The sequence below is a fragment of the Mixophyes fleayi genome, chromosome 7 (genome assembly GCF_038048845.1).
Source record: "Mixophyes fleayi isolate aMixFle1 chromosome 7, aMixFle1.hap1, whole genome shotgun sequence".
Taxonomy (NCBI): Eukaryota; Metazoa; Chordata; class Amphibia; order Anura; family Limnodynastidae; genus Mixophyes; species Mixophyes fleayi.
The window spans coordinates 53,819,876-53,840,406 of NC_134408.1; positions in this window are offsets into that span (position 1 = coordinate 53,819,876).

Consider the following 20,531-nt stretch of genomic DNA (forward strand, 5'->3'; position numbering starts at 1 on the left):
CTATGGACATTTTTACTCACTAGTAGGAGTTAATCTCTGCTCCTCGTTAATGGTACATCTGTGACTGTCAGTATTTATGTCTGTTTCTTCCCATGTACCATGCTGGTCATTGTTGTTGCTACATGTTCCTTGTAGTGCTCCTGGTGCACCTGTTCTCAGGGATTTCTACTAACTACCTGTTCACCTGCATCAGCCATGTTCCTGTTACCTGCCTTCAGCATTTCCTTGCAATCCATATGCTATATCTACACCATCCAGTTTGTATCTTACTGCATTCTCTAGAAGCGTATTTGCAATAATTTTTTTGTATTTCATCATATTCTGGGCTCCTTAGCTGTGATTTTGCATTGAAATGTGACAGTATGACCAGCCCAAAAAACAGCTTTGGAGCTGTGTGAAAAGATACTGCCTCAGATTTTTTCCTGGGACTTTTTCTGCAACTGAGTTTATTCACTTTTTCCTGCAAATGTCTGCCCCACAAATTACTGAATTACCATTGCTACAGACTCTACAAGTAGACATAATTTTACTTCGTTCTCAGCTGGCTCAGTTCTTTGCCATACTTATGGACCCACTAAAAAGACTGTCAGATTTTGTTTCACACAATTCAAATACTGCTGATTTGCCTCAAACAGCTTTATCTGCAGCTGAGTCTGTGCAAACCACACCTCTTAATAGTGCTATTACTAATTTGCAGTTTACCCAGAACTACGGAGCAACAAACACCAGGTTCACAGATGGTCCATGCCCCACCTGACTGAAGAGGAGTGACGGGACTCAAAAACGAACAAATTGTGTGTTACACGCCGGGTTCCCGCTGTGTCCCCCCGGGACCCGGTGTGCGCTTCCAGTGTTCTCCTGCCCCGTTCCCTGACAAACTTTCTTACCTGATTAGCGGCAGCAGTCCTGTCTCCTCCAGCAGTGTCTTCCTCTGTCTTCCGGCGGTCGGCAGATCTGCGCATGCGCAGAGGCTTCAAGTCCTTTTCATGCCTTCTGCTGCCCTCTATTGGCTGTCCTGGTTAGTACAGCCCTATATCTTGTCCTTCTACCCTAGTCTCAGGGCTGGGTCTTTCAGTCAGTCCCTGACCTTAGTACTGGAAACAGCTCCTGTGATTTCTGCTATTCTCCTGGGAAGTTCTTACCCTGAGTTTTGTATAGCGGCTTCTCCAAGCTTCCATGCAGCGATCTCTCAGGGAAAACCTTCTCTAAGTGGCTACGCTGCTGAAGTTACCGGTAAAAGCACTTCCAAATGGCGACACTATTGTATTTCTGCAAACCGCCTCCCAAGTGGCAACGTTGCAGAACACCCCTGCTAATTACCACTCCCAAGTGGCAACGCTGCAGAACATCCCTGCTAATCGCCACTATCGAGTGGCAAGAGTACCTTCTACCTGATTCTACGCTCCTTCTGTTGTGGTTCGCTGGGAACTTCCCTAGGGGACCACGACCTGCAAGTGGAAGCCGCAAAGCCCATATTCCCTTGCGGGAATCTCTGGTGAACACCTTTCGCTTGTTAGACTCCACGCCCCTAGATGAAGTTACGCCAATATCGGCTGAACTACCAGGATCCAGTTAAACCTTCTCTGGTAATGTGACACTAAGAACCAGCCATGTCAGATCCTGACAGAGAACCTTCCGCCAAGGATATGCTTCAACACTTGATCGGAAGAGTGGAGCATCAAGATGCCGTTCAGATGCAACTTTTACAATGTCTGCAAACTCTGGCCACCCGCTTAGACAACAGGTAGACCCGCCTCCGCCGGCTGCCCAACAACAACCACAAGCAGCCGAGGTTCCTCCTGCAGCTGCTTCCTCTCTGCATTTGCCTACTCTCTCCAAATTTGATGGTAACCCAAAGTCTTGCCGTGGATTTTTGAATCAGTGCTCCATCCAATTTGAGCTATTACCTCAGAATTTCCCCACTCCCAGGTCAAAAGTGGCCTACATGGTCTCCCTCCTAACTGGACAAGTCCTAGCATGGGCCTCTTCTCTTTGGGAGCGTAATGACGACCTCCTTAATGATGTCTCAGCCTTCACCTCAGCATTCCGGAGGATTTTCGATGAATCGGGACGAGTGACCTCCGCGGCTACAAGCATCCTAAGACTACGTCAAAATTCTCACTCTGTGGCTCAATACGTTATTTAGTTTCGGACTCTGTCCTTCGAGCTCCAGTGGAATGATGAGGCTCTTGTTGCTGCCTTTTGGCAAGAGCTATCAGATAAGATCAAGGATGCCCTTTCTTCTCAAGAATTGCCACCCACCTTAGATGCCCTAGTTTCCCTCTGCAACCGGGTTGATCTTCGGCTTTGGGAAAGATCATCCGAGAAAGACCTTCCTAGACGTGCTACCTTCCGTCTAGCTCCTCGCTTCCAACCGCCTACATCTACGGATGAGCCAATGCAACTGGGACGCTCCCGTTTAACTCCTGAAGAAAGGGAGAGAAGGATGAAAAATAAATTATGCCTATATTGTGGAGATTCTGGTCACCTCCTGGCTTCTTGTACCCGGCGCTCGGGAAACGACAGACCTTAGCCTGCACTGGAGAGGTCAGACAAGGGACTTTTACTTCCTCTGCAACTTCTTTTCCAGACCCAACATGTTATTTTCCTGTCACCTTACATTTACCTTCAGGGCCCAGGTCGTCCGTGGCATTGTTGGACTCAGGAGTAGCTGGGAACTTTATTTCACAATCCCTAGTAACACAACTTGCCCTGCCCACTGTCCCGCTGAGGAATCCCGTGGCCACTACTGGCATTGATGGTTCCCGTCTCCCTAATGGCAGTATTCTTAGATGAACTAGACTTATCTCCATGCAAGTTGGGGCTCTCCACTGGGAAAAAATTTCCTTTCTCATCCTCCCGCTGACCATCAGCCCCATCATCCTTGGGTTACCATGGTTTCACCTACATTCACCTAATCTGGATTGGCCTTCGTCGCAAATCACCGCGTGGGGCCCTGCATGCTCCCGCCAATGCTTGATGTCGGTCAAGCCTCTCTGCTCTACTCAAATTCCCTTGAAACCTACTACAGTCATCTTACCTTCCCAGTATTCTTCATTTTCGTATGTCTTCTCTAAAGCCTCCTCCGAGCGTCTACCACCCCACCGACCCTGGGACTGCGCCATGGATCTCCTTCCCGGGAAAACTCCTCCTCGAGGCCGGGTCTATCCGCTCTCACTACCCGAAACAGAGGCTACTATGCTTTATATCAAAGAAAACCTGCAATGCGGCTTCATTAGACCTTCATCCTCACCCGCCGGGTCTGGGTTTTTCTTTGTGAAAAAAAAAGATGGAGCCCTCCGTCCTTGTATCGACTACAGAGGGTTGATAGCCATCACTATCAATAACCGCTTCCCTATTCCATTGATCACCGAGCTCTTCAATCGCATTAAGGGTGCAAAGATCTTCATTAAACTAGACCTACGTGGAGCATACAACCTTATTAGGATTCGCTCTGGGGATGAGTGGAAAACGGCTTTTAATACACGGGACGGCCATTACGAATATCTAGTGATGCCGTTTGGCTTATGTAACGCTCCTGCCGTTTTTCCAAGCTTTGTTAATGAAATCTTCCATGATCTGTTGTATTCCTATGTAGTGGTATACCTGGATGACATTCTAATTTTCTCCATAGACCTTCTCTCTCATCGCCTAGATGTGGCTGAGGTTCTCTCCAGATTACACACCAACCATTTACTCTGCAAGTTGGAAAAATGTATTTTCGAGGCCTCTAAGTTGCCTTTCCTTGGTTACTTAGTTTCTGGATCTGGCCTATAAATGGATGCTGGGAAAGTTCGTTTTATAATCAACTAGCCCCAACCAACTAACCTCAAATCCATTCAACGTTTCCTGGGTTTCGCCTATTCTAATAGACGGTTTATTGCTGGTTACTCCTCTATTGTGGCACCTCTGGTAGCTCTCATCCGAAAAGGGGCGACCCCGCAAATTTGGTCCTCAGAAGTATTAGAAGCTTTCCAATTCCTCAAAAGAACCTTTTCCTCGGCCCCTATCCTTCAGCAACCCAATGTTTCTCTTCCTTTTTTCCTAGAGGTGGATGCATCCTCCACCGGTGTGGGGGCAGTTCTTTCTCAAAAAAACATTCAAGGCAAGTTCCATCCTTGTGCGTTCTTCTCCAGCAAGTTCCTGCCAGCAGAGAGTAATTACGCAATAGGGGACAAGGAACTCCTGGCCATGAAGTTGGCCCTAAGTGAGTGGTGTTACCTTCAGGAGGGAGCTCGTCATCCAGTTACGATCTTCACGGATCATAAAAACCTACTCTATCTTCAGACAGCCCAATGCCTGAATCTGCGTCAAGCCCGCTGGTCGCTTTTCTTTACCTGCTTTGATCTTCGGGTCACCTTCAAGCCCGGTCTCAAAAACAAAAAGGCGTATGCATTATCTTGGGCTTTCCCCGAAAGTTTGGGATCAGACACCTTTCTGGAACGTCCTATCTTGGATTCTAAATGCCTAAATTTGTTCTCAACATCCCCGAATCCTATTCCCCCCCAGGGAAAAACATTCATTCCTTCTCATCTACGGAAAAGTCTCCTACGCTGGATCCATGCTTCACGATTTGCAGGTCATCTTGGCTCCCATAAAACTTCTGAATTAGTCTCTCGACAGTACTGGTGGCCGAAGTTCCACTCCAAAGTTAAAGATTTCGTGGCTGCCTGTCCTACCTGTGCTCAAAACAAAACCCTCCGCCAAGTCCCGCCGGGACTGCTTCACCCTCTTCCACTACCTACCAAACCGTGGACCCATATTAGCATGGACTTCATCACTGACTTACCCCCAGCTAATAAATTTAATACCATCTGGGTGATAGTGGACCGTTTCTCTAAAATGGCACACTTCGTTCCACTCATCGGACTTCCGTCCTCAGTGTGTCTAGCTCAACATTTTGTAAAGGAAATATTCAGACTACATGGCTGTCCCGCTGAAATTGTCTTGGATCGCGGTGTATAATTTGTCTCGAAATTCTGGAGATCCCTTTGTCATCTTCTAGGTATCCGTCTGAAATTCTCTTCCGCATATCATCCCCAGACCAACGGCCAGACGGAAAGGGTGAATCAAGATCTTGAAACGTTTCTCAGAATATTTTCCTCAGCCAACCAGAACAATTGGGTGGATCTGTTACCCTGGGCAGAATTTGTTCCCAACAATTCCTTTCACGAATCCACGTCAACCACTCCTTTTTCCATTGTATTTGGGAGCCGTCCTCGTATCCCAGAGTTTTCAGCCCTCCCTCCCACCCAAGTTCCAGCAGTTAATACCCTTCGACAAAACTTTCTATCCATCTGGTCTCGAGTTCGGAAGGCTCTTAAGAAATCCTCTACTCGCTACAAGTTAGCGGCAGATAAAAAACGCAGAGCTGTTCCTCTTTTGAAAGTTGGCGACAAGGTGTGGTTATCTACGAAGAATATTCATTTTAAAGTGCCCTATATGAAGCTTGCCCCTCGCTACATTGGTCCTTATAGGATCGTTCAAGTAATCAGTCCCGTTTGCTTTAGGTTACGGCTACCACCCACTCTGCGAATTGCCAATGCCTATCATATTTCCCTATTAAGACCACTCATTATCAATCGGTTCACTGTTCCTGCCACAACTACTTCTCCTCCTTCCCTCCAACAAAGTGATGAATTCGAGATCAGCCATATTCTGGATTCCAAGATTTCTAGAGGAACAATCAAATACCTAGTGGACTGGAAGGGGCACGGTCCCAAAGAGCGCTCCTGGGTGCGGGCTGCTGACATTAGTGCTCCACTCCTGCTGAAAAGATTCCACTCCAGATTTCCGAAGAAGCCAGGTCCTAGGTGTTCGGTGTCCACCTCTAAAGGGGGAGGTACTGTCACACGCCGGGTTCCCGCTGTGTGTCCCCGGGACCCGTCGTGCGCTTCCAGTGTTCTCCTGCCCCTTTCCCCGACAAATTTTCTTACCTGATCAGCGGCGGCAGTCCTGTCTCCTCCAGCGCTGTCTTCCTCTGTCTTCCAGTGGTCGGCTGATCTGTGCATGCGCAGAGGCTCCAAGTCCTTTTCATGCCTTCTGCTGCCCTCTATTGGCTGTCCTGGTTAGTACAGCCCTATATCTTGTCCTTCTACCCTAGTCTCAGGGCTGGTTCTTTCAGTCAGTCCCTGACCTTAGTACTGGAAACAGCCTGTGATTTCTGCTATTCTCCTGGGAAGTTCTTACCCTGAGTTTTGTATACCGGCTTCTCCAAGCTTCCATGCAGCGATCTCTCCGGGAAAACCTTCTCTAAGTGGCTACGCTGCTGAAGTTACCGGTAAAAGCACTTCCAAGTGGCGACACTATTGTATTTCTGCAAACCGCCTCCCAAGTGGCAACGCTGCAGAACATCCCTGCTAATCGCCACTATCGAGTGGCAAGACTACCTTCTACCTGATTCTATGCTCCTTCTGTTGTGGTTCGCTGGGAACTTCCCTAGGGCACCGTGACCTGCAAGTGGAAGCCGCGAAGCCCATATTCCCTTGCGGGAATCACTGGTGAACACCTTTCGCTTGTTAGACTCCGCGCCCCTAGCTTAAGTCACGCCAATCTCGACTGAACTACCAGGATCCAGTTAAACCGCCACTGGTAACGTGACATTGTGTCTCTACTGTACCAGTAATGCTTATTTCTTACAAGACTGCCCTCTCCACAGACCACAACAGCCTACTGAACCATCTTCTGTTTCCCCTCTGCATTCTGGATTTGTTTATGCTTCACTTCCCATTGCCACATTACCTCCTGTTTTTCTCTGTGGGATGAGGCCCAATCCGCAACCCCAGTTATCTGTCCTGAGGTGCCAGTTTCTGCTGCCAGTCTTGAGGTGTCAGCTTCTGCCACCAGTCCTGAGGTGCCAGTTTCTGCTGTCAGTACCGAGGCACCAGTTCCAGTCATTTGTCCTGAGGTGTCAGCTCCAGATGCCTGTCCTGAGGTGCCAGTTCCAACTACCTGTCCTGAGGCACCAGCCTCTGCCTCCTGTTCTGAGACCCCAGGCTCTGCCTCCTGTTTCGAGGTCCCAGCCTCTGCCTCCTGTTCCGAGACCCCAGCGGTACACTGGTGTCTGTCTGTCAGTATTTATGTCTGTTCCTTTCCATGTACCATGCTGGTCATTGTTGTTGCTACATGTTCCTTGTAGTGCTCCTGGTGCACCTGTTCTCAGGGATTTCTACTATCTATCTGTTCACCTGCATCAGCCATGTTGATGTTACCTGCCTTCAGCATTTTCTTGCAATCCATGTGCTATATCTACACCATCTGGTTTGTAATTTACTGCATTTTCTGTAAATGTATCTGCAATAAATATTGTGTATTTCACCATATTCTGGGCTCCTTAACTGTGATTTTGCATTGAAATGTGACAATGTACAGGTAAGCTGCATCAGTTTACCATCATTGCCCCACTGAGGTATCAATCTGACCAATCTCCACAATTATGAATTAATTTAATGCAATAAAAGAAACTATAGAAATAAAAACTATGGAAATAAAAACTATATGTTTACTTAGTTTTGTAGGAGTGAGATGCCAGTCTATAAATAATTTATAACATTTTTCTTTAAAGACCATATTGACAGAGGATTTGGCTATTGAATCCAACATTTACTTCCAGGTTTTGAATGAAACCCAAATCAGAAATACAAGGCAATAATTACAGCTTTCAAGCAGTGACTTTTACAGAAAGATTCAAAAGATTCCAGATTTCAAGAACTCAGTGAGCCAATTACCTATATCGGAAGTGCTTCTGGGTAGGAACCACAAATTGCTCTTGAAGTTCAAACTGGAAGTCTCCTCAAGAATTTGCAGTATATTGTGGAAAGTTGACCATGTTTTGAGCAAATAAGAAAGTGTGTGGTCAATCAGAATACATTTGAGCCTATGTGGAAGAAGAACCCAAAGACCTGAGCCTGTATATCAATTCTGCATCAATTACTTCAACTGTTATTAGATGTGCTATTTTTATTAACTCTGGTACTTATCTTAAACCAACTCTGCACCAGCTACTGCTATCAGAAGTGCTATATTAAATCAATGTTTTCTGATTCTCACACACTGTTTGTTTGGTGTAGGCTTTTATTGCTGGTCTTTTGTGATGTGAGGTTAAGGGGGGTTGATTCCAGTAACCAATTCAGTCCATTTATGCAGCAAACATAATGTAGGATAGTTGTTTTTGACGACTCCTTCAATCCATAAGTAATGTCCAGGTCAAATGCATGGTGTCCACAGGACGGAGCTGGTCAGCAAATGTGCAGCACACGACCGCTATAACCGGCAGGGAGCCAAGACCTCTCTGCCTTAAATACAAGAAATGGCCAATCAGGAGTTAAGACCTTAATGGGTACTAATTGCTCCCACCCAGAGGTCACTAATTAATTAAACCTGTTTGCTGCCGAAGATGCCAGGATGCAGCGTCGATTCTAAAGGAGTCCCAGCCATTACTTAGATGATGGCTGGGACAGAGCTACCGGCAGTGATGTCCTGGCTGTTGCTATGACAGCTGGGACTCAGGAGAAAGCTGTCTGTCGCGAGCTGCGGCTTGCAACAACTTGTTTCCATTATAGACTAAAATGGTCTGAGCCAGATTGCAGCCAGGACCAGATATTTAAAATGCATAGACAGTTGCTCTTCATTACAGGATGTAGTGAGGATACATTCATTACAGGATGTAGTCTCCTCCAATCCTGAACTGTTAATGCCACAGAAACAGCACCTCTGGTGAATATGAAGTGCCGCAAAAGAATTCTGTCAGGATTGTGACCTGCTCATTTTCTGTTATTCACCATGGTATAACCATTCCCTCTCTCGTGCATGCTCTGTATTACTACTTCTGGCCTGGCTTTATCTCTTCCTTTACATTGACCTACCCACTCTTATTCCAGGGAATTTTAACATGTACAGTGAAAACCCTTATGGCAATGCAGCTTCTGAACTCCTCACTTTTACTTCCCTTCTGTGGTTTCTCCCAGTATACATCATTATTTATTGTTGCTTATATGGTGCCAATAATGTTACACATGAATATACAGAGCATGTTTAGTCATTCACATCAGTTCCTGCCCCACTGGAGCTTACAATCTCAGTTTCCTACCACACACCACACACACACACACACACACACACACACTCTGGTCCATTTTATCAGAAGCAAATTAATTCCTCTGCCGGTATGTTTTTGGACTTTGAGAAAAAAACAGAGCATCCAGAGGAAATCCAGACAAACATGGGGAAGCCATACAAACTCAACCCAGATAGGGTTCTGATCAGAATGGAATTCACCCCAGCGCTCTGGGCACAAATGCTTGCCAATGTGTCACCATATTGACCAGCCATTTTCTTCCACCATTTACTGTGGACACTCCTTGAGCCTCTTCTTCTCCATTGTCTGCACCATCTCCAGTTTTCTTTCTACTTCACCACGCCAACTGCACCCAAATGCATGTGCAGGAGCACATAAATGGTCTTGTCAAATTCTCTCCTCTGCATCACTTGAAAATCTCTTTCTAAAAATCTTACTACAGCCCTAGATGAGGCCTCAACAGCCACCCCACTTATTTAGGGTGATTTAAACCACAAACTTGACCTTACAAATAGTCTGCAAAAGTGCTCTCATAATACCGAGTTCCAATGGAGATAATTTTACTTCCTCTCCCCTCACTTATAAATGTATCCTGTTTTCTTATTATACCACAATCTCTCTAGCAAAGCAAAGCTAATTTATATTTAAATTCTTAATATCCACCCAGTCGGCCAAACTACTTCAATGGAAAAAATAACACCAAACATAACAAAATCACTTCATCATCATCATCATCATTTATTTATATAGCGCCAGCAAATTCCGTAGCGCTTTACAATTGGAAACAAACATTGATAAGACTATACTGGGTAATACATACAGACAGAGAGGTAAGAGAACCCTGCTCTCAAGCTTACAATCTATAGGACAACGGGAGTTAGAAACACAAGGACATGTGCTACATCATATTGCACAATGGACCAGCTAGAATGCAAAGGTAAAAGTATTGAGTGGGCTGTGTGTGTTGCAATGTTGGTTAGAGGGTTGTTGTCTTGCATTAGCAGTGTAGAGGATTGATTACCTAGATAGGGCAATCTAGGGAAATTAAGATGGTGGTTGAGGAATATCATAACCTTGTCTGAAGAGGTGGGTTTTCAGTGAAAGCTTGAAGGTTTGAAGACTAGAGGAAAGTCTTACTGTGCGACGGAGGGAATTCCACAAAGTGGGTGCAGCCCGAAAAAAGTCCTGTAACCGAGAGTGGGAGGACGTGATGAGAGTGGAAGAGAGACGCAGATCTTGTGCAGAACGGAGGTGTCGAGTTGGGAGATATTTTGAGACAAGTGAGGAAATGTATGTCGGTGCAATTTTGTTGATGGCCTTGTATGTTAGTAAAAGAATTTTATATTGGATTCGTTGAAATACCGGTAGCCAATGTAGAGATTGACAGAGTGGCTCAGCAGAGGAATAACGGTTAGTAAGGAAAATCAATCTAGCCGCTGCATACAAAATAGATTGTAGGCATTCAAGTCTGACTTTGGGAAGACCAGTAAGGAGGGAATTGCAGTAGTCGAGGCGAGAGATGATGAGTGCATGAATTTATGTTTTTGCGGTGTCTTGTGTCAGATATGTGCGTATTCTTCTTGACAGATCCATCAACTCACACCCATCCTCTCATCCACTAACCTACTCAGCCCCAGTTCTTTCTCTCTTGTTAGCACCTCAACCTGCCTCCTCCATCCAGTTCCCTCCCAATTTCTCCACTCCCTCCATTCTGTCATTCTCCCCTGGCATGTTCCTTCCATCTTTAAATATGAGCTCATTTCTTCTATCCTCAAGAAATCATCTCTTGACTCTACCTCTCTCTGCAGCTACCAACTCTTTTCTCTCCTCTCCTTTGCTATTTGAGTGGCTTGAACCCCATTCTCTACACTCACTCCCTCTTGATTCTATGCAATCAGGCATTTACCTCTATAGTACAATATAATACAATAATGATCTCACTGCTAACCCATTGTGGATGACTATATTAGGCAAATTCCATAATATTCAGTTGAAAATCCATAACATCAGAGTTGAATATATAAATAGATATATAACAATATATAAATAAAAATTTCATGATGTCAATTTTGAGGTCGTTTTTGAGCTGCAGTAGAAGGGTTGGGAAGTTTGTGCAATACAATCTGATCAAGTCTAATGGTGAGTTTCACCCCTTATGTAAGAGGGAATACTGGAGTGATGTCTTTAGATAAATATTCAACGCCAAAGATTTTGAATGATTTTAAAACCTGGGAACTGACAAAATTTTGACAATTTGGAATACAGATTGGTGAAGATCATAGGTTTATATACTAAGAAAATTATTTCATTTGCAAAAAGAGAGATCTTATGCTCTTTGTCCTACAGTAAATCCTCTATGTCCTTAGTAAACCTACTATGTTAGGCTAAAGATTATATACAGGGCAAACAGTAAAGGGAACCATGGACAGGCCTGGTGGATTTCATTCAAGGCTTGGTAAATTAACTTGGGTGGCGGGTACCCATTTTAGGGGGTATACCTTGGACGTCTGCGCTTGGTTTGTGTACTTTGTTGATTGTTGCTGCCGTTACGGGTTCTCCGGGCGTTCTGATTTCAGGGATGTGGTTCTCGATTTCGTCGTGTTTGCCGTGGCGCAACCTTGGGTGTCTGTAGTGGAGAAAAGAAAAGGGGGGGCTAGGAGAGGGGAAATAGGTGGAGGGGGTAGAGATTGAAATATAAGCGGTACAGACAATATACTTCGATGCTGGAGGTGCAGCGGCTGTTTATAGCTTATTTTGCCGTTTTGAATGCTATAGCTCTTTTGCTTTTTGTATATATAGCTCTGATGCTGTGTGTATTGTGTTGTGTTGTTCTCTGCTAATTGCTCGTTGTTTATAACTTCTGTTTATAGCTCTGGGGCTATACGAATATATGTGGCAGTGTTGACAGCTCTATGTTTATAGCTCTTGGGATATGCGGGTGTGTGTGGCAATGTTTATAGCTTAATCTTTATAGCCCTCAGTACTCAGGGTGTAGGAATTTATATGGGCTATTATGAATGTGAGGTATGGGGGTTTGGTGTGTGTATGTAGCCTGGATAAGGAGAGTGGAGATGGGTTTTCTCCTGGTTATGGATGGTATTGAAATATATATGTGTACTGTGCTCTTGTGGTGTTAGCGGGTGCAGATGTGGCGGTAGAGTTAAGTAATGCAGGTACTTTGAAGGGGTGGAAGCAGGGGCGGGCTGGCCCGGGGGGCAGGAGGGCAACTGCTGGGTCAGATGGCTATTAGGGCCAGGGGGTAGGCTGGCCGGGCGCCCCCCCGATGCAAAATACATAATTTCCCCTTGCGGCCTCATCTGATGATATCAGATGCGACCGCGTCAGCGCACAGGTGGCCGCATCACATGACAGGGGATGCGGCCGCCTGTCTGCCCCCCGGCTTCCCTCTCCCAGCCCGTGCCTGGGTGGAAGTGAGGGTGAGACGTGCTCTAGTGCTGTGCTCTTATAAGAGCAGTTTATTAGCCTGCGTATAGCGGTGGTGGTTCAGAGGAGAGAGGGAGACAGTAGCGTGGCCGGGCGGCTTCCTTAATCAGCAGTTGGAACGCACTGTGCGTTCCAAATGCCGAACTTCCGGTTAGCGGGTGGACCGCACAGGGGCCAGTGCGTTCCACTACAGGATGGTGCTGTTGCTTGGGTTTCGTTCTGTTCCTAGGTGCTTTTCTCAGAGAGGAGGTAGATCTTGGTTAAGTAGTTGAGTGGAGGTGTGGAGGGTCTTTTGGGGATCTTTTCCGGTGTTTGTTTCCTTGTATCCAACGCGCTTCGTCCGTGGATTTCATCAGGGATATGGCGGTTGTGTGAGTATAGCTGTCCTTTTATTCCTGGGTTCTGGTCTTTTGTCCAATTGGATTTGAGGAGGGGTGGGAGGGTGGGAAGGGGCGGAAGAGGTGGGAGTGATAGATGATTGTGCAAATTGCGGGTTGGACTATGTAAAGCTGGGTGTATGGGGGCAAGATGCTGACACTGTTGGAGTAGTTATGGATAGGATGTGGTGTGTTAATGGAGGGAGGAGAGATATGGATTGGACGAGTGAGGTGCCGGTGGGCGTGTTTAGGGCAGAATCGTTTGTCCGGATTTATTTGTTGGCTGAATGGGGATATTTTATTGATTAATAGGCAAAAACTTAGCGGGGACAGTTAATTGATGATTAATGGAATTGAAATGGAGAGGGTTAATGATGCGTGATAATGGGAGTAGCTGATATGGACCAGGAGGTGAAGTTTTAGCATGTGATGGAAAAAATTTAATTAAATGTGCAGACAGACTGGGGTGAGAAAATGTTTTGGGCTCGTGGTGACATGAGAAATGTATGTTAGGTAAGGGTGGGTCTGGTCTAGGGTGTGCTGGCTTAGGGTTTGGGAGGCTGAGTGTTAAGAGTTTGGAAGATGTGGAGGGGGGGTGTTTGGGAAATTATAAGCAAACCAAATACAAAGTGGTGCGGTTTGGTAGGATGGTATTATGAATGAAAGTGTGCTGGGACATTCAGATTAGACGAAGGAGGGGCTGTTATTGGAGTATGGGTTAAGGGCTGCGGGGATAGGGCCTTATTGGGATGGGGGATTGTGGGTGCGAATAGGGGCTGCTAATGGGTGTGGAGGGGGGGTGGAGGGAAGAAGGGGAGGGGGAGGGGATGGGAGTAGGAATAAAGGGGGGGTATGGTATGATGATATATACTTACATGAAGATTCCTAGTTCGAAATCTATGTTGAGTCCTTTAGGTGTTAGGGATCCCATCTTGTAGATCCATTTTGCCTCTTCCCTTGAGATGAGTCTGATGTAGTCACCTCCTCTCCAAGGTTTCGGGACTTGTTTGATGCCTGTGAATTTCAGTCCTGTGGGGTCTTGGTTGTGATGTGTCCTGAAATGTTCAGAGACGCTGTGGTTCTGTACACCTTTTCTTATGTTTCTTATCTGTTCTGGAATTCTTGTCTTGAGATCCCTGATGGCTCTTCCTATGTACTGTAGTCCGCAGAGACACTCAAGTAAGTAGATGATTCCTGTGGAATCACACGTCATTTTCTCTTCTATTTCGTGTTTGCTTCCGTTTGAGTTGGAGCTGAAGTTGGTGGTGGGTTTGGTTGTGCTGTGTTTGGTTGTTCTCCATGCTATGCACCTGTTGCAGTGGTAGAATCCCTTTCTTCCTTCTTTCATCCAGGTCTCCTTGTTCTTCTTTTAGTTTTTAGGGATGAAGCTGGCTGTTATCATGCTTTTGAGTTTCCTCGCTTTTCTGTATACTATTCTGGTTTGGGTGGTATGTATTCCTTAATTTGTTCGTCCTGGAGTAGGATGTGCCAAAGTTTTTTTAGGATGTTTTCCAGTTTCCTGTGATGGCTGTGGTAGTTTGTGACGAAGAGGGGTGTGTCTTTTTCTTTTTTCGTTTCTTTGGATCTGTAGCAGAGGAGGTCTTCTCTTTTCAAGTTGGCTGCTTTTTCCAGTTCCTTGTTGAGGTGCTCCGGGTCATAGTTTCTTTTTTCAAATTTCTTTTCAAGGTTTCCACCTGCTCTTTGAAGGTGTTGTTGGAGGAGCAGTTTCTTCTAATTCTTCTAAATTGTCCTCCCGGGATGTTCTTAAGCCATTTTTTGTGGTGATTGCTGCTTGCTGGGATGTAACTGTTGCAGTTTACTGGTTTTGTGTAGTTTTGGTGTGGAGCCTGTTGTTTTCCACGTAGATGGTGAGGTCCAGGAATTCTACTTGTTGCTTGCTTGTGTTGGAGGTGAATTTCAGGTTCAGGTTGTTGGTGTTGATGTAGTGCAGGAAAGAGGAGAGGTGTTCGTCATTTCCTTTTCATATGAAGAAGACGTCGTCTATGTATCTCGTCCATGTCACTAGGTTGGTGTGGTAGGGATTGTTGTTCCAGATGTTGTCGTCTTCCCATTTTGCCATGTAGAGGTTCACATAGCTGGGTGCGAATTTTGTCCCCATTGCAGTTCCTGTTGTCTGTAATGTTCGCCTTCGAACCTTAAGTAGTTGTGGTCAAGGATGAAAGAGATGGCTTCTATAATGAATTCTGCTTGTTTGATGGGTAGGTTTGGGTTTTCTCTCAGATAGTGCCTACAGTGTTCACATCCTTTCTTGTGGTCGATGATGGTGTAGAGGGAGGTCACATCGCAGGTTGCTAGGGTGAAGTTTTCTTTCCATTCAAACTCGTTCAGGATTTTCAGGATCTGAGTCGTGTCTTTGAGGTGGCTTTTCTGTGTGCTCACTAGGGGTTGTAGGAATTTGTTGATGTATTCCGAGAAGTTACTGGTTAGGGATTTGATCCCAGATACTATTGGTCTTCCGGGTGGTTTCTCAATGCTTTTGTGGCTTTTTGGTAGATGGTGAAACACTGGGATCCTGGGATGTGGTTTTGAGATGTATGCATGCTCCATCTTGTTTAGTATCCCATCCTTTAGGCCCTTGTTTAGTAGTTTCTGGAGCTCTCTCTGATATTTGCTTGTGGGGTCGCAGTTCAGTAGGTTGTATGTAGTTTCGTCACTCAGCAGCCTTTTAGCTTCATCTAGATAATCTGTTTTGTTAAGGATGACTATCCCTCCTCCTTTGTTTGCTGGTTTCAGGACGATGTCTTTGTTCCTCTTGAGTTCTTTGAGGGCTTGTCTTTCCTGTGGAAAGAGATTATGAGGTCTTACCTTTTTGACTTTCAGTTGTTCTAGGTCTTTTTCCACTAGCAATTCAAAGGTCTTTATATATGCTCCCTTCATGTGTTGCGGGAAGAATTTGGACTTGGTGTTGAGGCTTGTGTGGACATAAGGGGTGTCTTCCTTGGTGGTGCTGTTTGTTTCCTCTATTCTTCCCTCGCAGGATTTTTTGAAGAATTTCTTCAGGCATAGTTTCCTTGTGAACTTGTGGAGGTCAATGTAGGTATCAAATTTTTGTGCTTGGTTATTAGGAGCGAATTTTAAGCCTTTGTTGAGTAGTGTGGTCATATGGTGGGTTAGGGTGATGTTGCTGAGTTTGAAAATTCCTTCTGGTTTTACTTCTTTTTTTTGTGTACGCACTAGAGCACCTCTCACCCTCACTTCCACCCCTTCAAAGCACCTGCATTACTTAACTCTACCGCCACATCTACACCCGCTACCACCACAAGAGCACCGTACACATATATATTTCAATACCATCCATAACCAGGAGAAAGCCCATCTCCACTCTCCTTATTCAGGCTACATACACACACCAAACCCCCATACCTCACATTCATAATAGCCCATATAAATCCCTAAACCCTGAGTATTGAGGGCTATAAACATTAAGCTATAAACATTGCCACACACACCCACATATCCCAAGAGCTATAAACATAGAGCTGTCAACATTGCCTCATATACCCGTATACCCCCAGAGCTATAAACAGAAGCTATAAATAACGAGTAATTAGCGGAGAACAACACAACACAATATACACCGCATCAGAGGTATAGACAAAAAGCAAAAGAGCTATAGCATTCAAAGCTGCAAAATAAGCTATAAACAGCCGCTGCACCTCCAGCATCCAAGTATATTGTCTGTACCGCTTATATTGCAATCTCTACCCCCTCCACCTATTTCCCCTCTCCTAGCCGCCCCCCCCTTTCTTCTCTCCACTACAGAAACCCAAGTTTGCGCCACTGCAAACACGACAAAATTGGTAAAATAACTTACAAATTGAAAATGGGCAGTGGGGCAATACTAAAATAGCATTGATAAAAGATTTTGACAAATAAAAAGACTAAATAGCATCATGCAGATCTCAACCCTATTAAATACCATTTCAGCATCTAAGGCTAATAACAAGGCAGGGGTGTTAGTAGAAGAAACACGATTGATGAGATGTAGATTATGCCTAACATGATAAATACATTCCAGTTAGACATTAAATCTGTCTGGTTAGAGTATATCAAGTAAAGGAAAAATTGGCTAGGTCAATTATTGTGAATGTTTGTACATAGTAAAATATTAGTATTATTTAAGGACATTGATATATAGGGGCCTAAAACCATGTGGAAATGGTTTATTCTACATGGTTTAGGCATTTTTAAGTATAGTCACAACTTAACAAAAGTCTAATGCAGAAGTTATCAGAGACATCTCATGCATTAAGCAAAGTTTCGCACAATACTGAGATCTCCATAATACTCAATTGGGATTGCGATGACAGATGATACTTCATGCAGCAAAAGTGCAAATCATGGTAAATAGGCCCCATAGTTTGTGTAAGATCTCAGATATTTGTCTGGTTTGGATATAACCAGAACTGTAGCATGAAGCATACCATGTTGAAAGGAAGCTAAATCAGATAGTATTTTGCATTCTCCGGAACCAGAAGGAAGTTCATTGTTGGGCAAATACGTATGGAGTAGTCAGAGAAAAGTTGATTAAAAAAGGGAATATGCAGGTACATATAACAATATAGCACATCAGTTTGGAAAAACAAACTATATAACCCTATCAGGGCTGTAAAAGAGTCATATGAGTCTCAAAACTTCAACATGGACTGATAACTTGTAATGTCAACCTGAAATAGGCAAACCATAAACCTAATTCCAGCAGCACAGAGTAACCTTAAGCTGAGTGATGGGCCAGGAGCTGCTGTATGGGCAGTGTAATCAAACATAATAACTAGTAGGTAACTACAAGGCCCTATGTTTAATCTTGGCTATAAATAAGCCAAATGTCAAATAAACGAGGAATACATTTTCAATCTAGAGGTTCTCCAACTTTGGGTTTGGCCTCAGCCACCTATTTTTCAAGGGCTGTAATCTAGGTTGCAAGTTCTTACTTAGTGTGGTCATGTTCAACTTAAACCAAAAGTTCAACACTGCTGTATAAATGACATTGCATATGTGTGGTAATTGACTTGGCACTCTGCTTGCCATCATCCCATTCTGCAGTATATTCGGCACCACCATCTTGTTCTTTGACATTGGGTTATTCTTGTGAAAGAAATTCGCTGTGTCTATTCCTGGTGCTACTTTAATCATTTTAAAAGACATTTGGAGACCTTGAATAGCGTGAGCTTGTCTAATGTGCATCCGCCAAGATGGATTGCATGGTTGATCCCCAATGTAAAGTTATTTTTTATGATCTCCAGGGTTAAAAAGCAGCAATGCCGGTCACACCATAACAATGGTCATAGCTTAATAAATAACCTACTATTTTTCTAAGATTTACAATTATTCTATTTTTCTATATTATCAAAATGTATTTAATTATTTAGTTATTTAGTACCAGGAATACCAGGAAAAATAATAATAACATTCATATTGGAAGTAATAATAATTCTTACATCTAATTAATAAGATATTTGTGCGGGGGTTTTTGTTAACTATAATTATATTAATTTTTAAGGATAATTTACTTTGTGCTGAGAAAAATTTGTTCTGCTAATTTCCTTTAATGTATCCTTTCATAAACAGAAGAAGCTGACTCTTAACTTGCTCCATTAATTCAAACTGTGTTAATCTGTTGTAATAAATTATAATATGCAGTATTTTAAAGGTTTTTAAACAGAATTTCCAAGTACAGTTTATTGAGTTTTGAGGCTGTGAAGTATTAAATCCTGATTGACAATTGTAAATATTTGATTTTTCCCTTTGTAGCTTTATTTTAATCTATATTACGCATTATTCTCAGACTATGTCTCAAATTGCTATTGTTATAGATCGTTAATTTATTGTATTCTTGTAAGCTGTTTTCAGAAGTACATTGTATATTGCCATGTTACAGTGTGCATGGTATATATATATATATATATATATATATATATATATATATATTCTATTTTGCTTTCTTGCCCTGTGTGTGTATTATAAGGGCACAGTCATGCCCTTATATTAAGGTTGTATCTAATAAACAACATTCTGCTATTAGAAATCTGTGAGAGGGGGGCATGGTGTTTGAGGGGCTACATTTTAAAAAGTATTAAAGCTATTAAACTGAAATTTGGCATGCGAATGAAGGACCGTCCAAAGGTGCCGCATGCCAAATTTCAGAAAAATTGAATAAAAAATGACAAATGAGAAATAATCTAAAGTTTTTTCCCACTTCCTGTATTGCAAAAGTGACCGTTTTTCTTTTTTTTTTTTTTTGGGAGAGCGTAACTCAGTGTACAGGAGGTCTAAAGACTTAGGGTTTGTTTTATAAGAAAGCTATTAGGGCTGAGGAGTGCCTTTGAGGGTTTACAATTTTGAGAAAGTTATAGTTTTTATACAATTTGGTAAAATATGTCCCATTTTAAAGATAGGGGATTTCATAATGTTGCACATGTCAGTTAGAGGTTTGTGCTGGGTGTACTCAGACTGGCTTCACTTGAGAGCACAAACATGGCTGAGTCTCTGGCTAAGGGATTTTCATCTCTGAGTGTTTTTGGGATATGGGAGGGGCTCCATGTAGTACTATTAGCCCAGGCTCTGCTCTCAGTTGATAGTTTAATCTCTCCCTGAGGTGCCAGAGATGGCTGTTAGTGAATCCATTGTAAACCTCCTGCCCCTCAGTGACATCAGTTAATTTTTTCAAAAGAGTTTTGTGGTACTTGTACTATTACACTCAATCAGGCCCGGCGCTCCCATTAGGCAAGGTTAGGCACTTGCCTAGGGCGCCGGGCTCTGGAGGGCGCCACAGATTAAAAATTCCTTTAAAACTGTGCGGAGACCGCTGACCAAACCTTTCATGGCCGCCGCACAGCTTCAAATACATCCACAGGGAGGGGGGGAGGGACTATTGCTCACCACCGCCGCCTCTCTGCTCCGTCTGCTCCCCTCCACTCACTGACTGACTGTCGGGCGTGACATCATCATCGCGGCCCGACAGTGTCAGTGAGTGGAGGGGAGCAGACTGAGCAGAGAGGAGGCAAGTTAAGGTAAGAAAAGACGCACATTTTCAAAATCGGCGCCCCCACCCTGCACAGTTACACACTATTTTGTAAGTGTGCAGGGTGGGGGCGCCGATTTTGAAAATGTGCCGGGGGGGGGGGGGGTGAGGGGGCGCCGATTTTGAAAATGTGCCTAGGGCGCCACGGACCCTAGCACCGGCCCTGCACTCAATTGTGATGTGAGGTATCTGGACATTAGCATCTGACATGTCCCTCTTTACAAGTGACATGTACTGGAGAGAAGCTGCAGATAATCTATACACACCCACTTCTCATTGCTTGCTGTGGGCTGTGATTTACTCATTGGTTCGTCAGCAGCATGTAGGGTTTTCACACACACTGCTCCTTCCCAGTGTTGGTGAATGTCGACATTCACCGGCGTAAGTCAGAAATAAGGATATTTAACAAATATTTCGGACATACACCAAGCGACTATGTGAATGTTGACATTCACTGGTGAAAGTCGACATTCTCCAATTTCGGTGTTTCACCGTAACATATACATAAAATAAGAATATGTTCCCATAGCAAAATAAAAATAAAAACAAGTTTACTTTAATATAATAATAAAGCATATCGAATGTATTTATT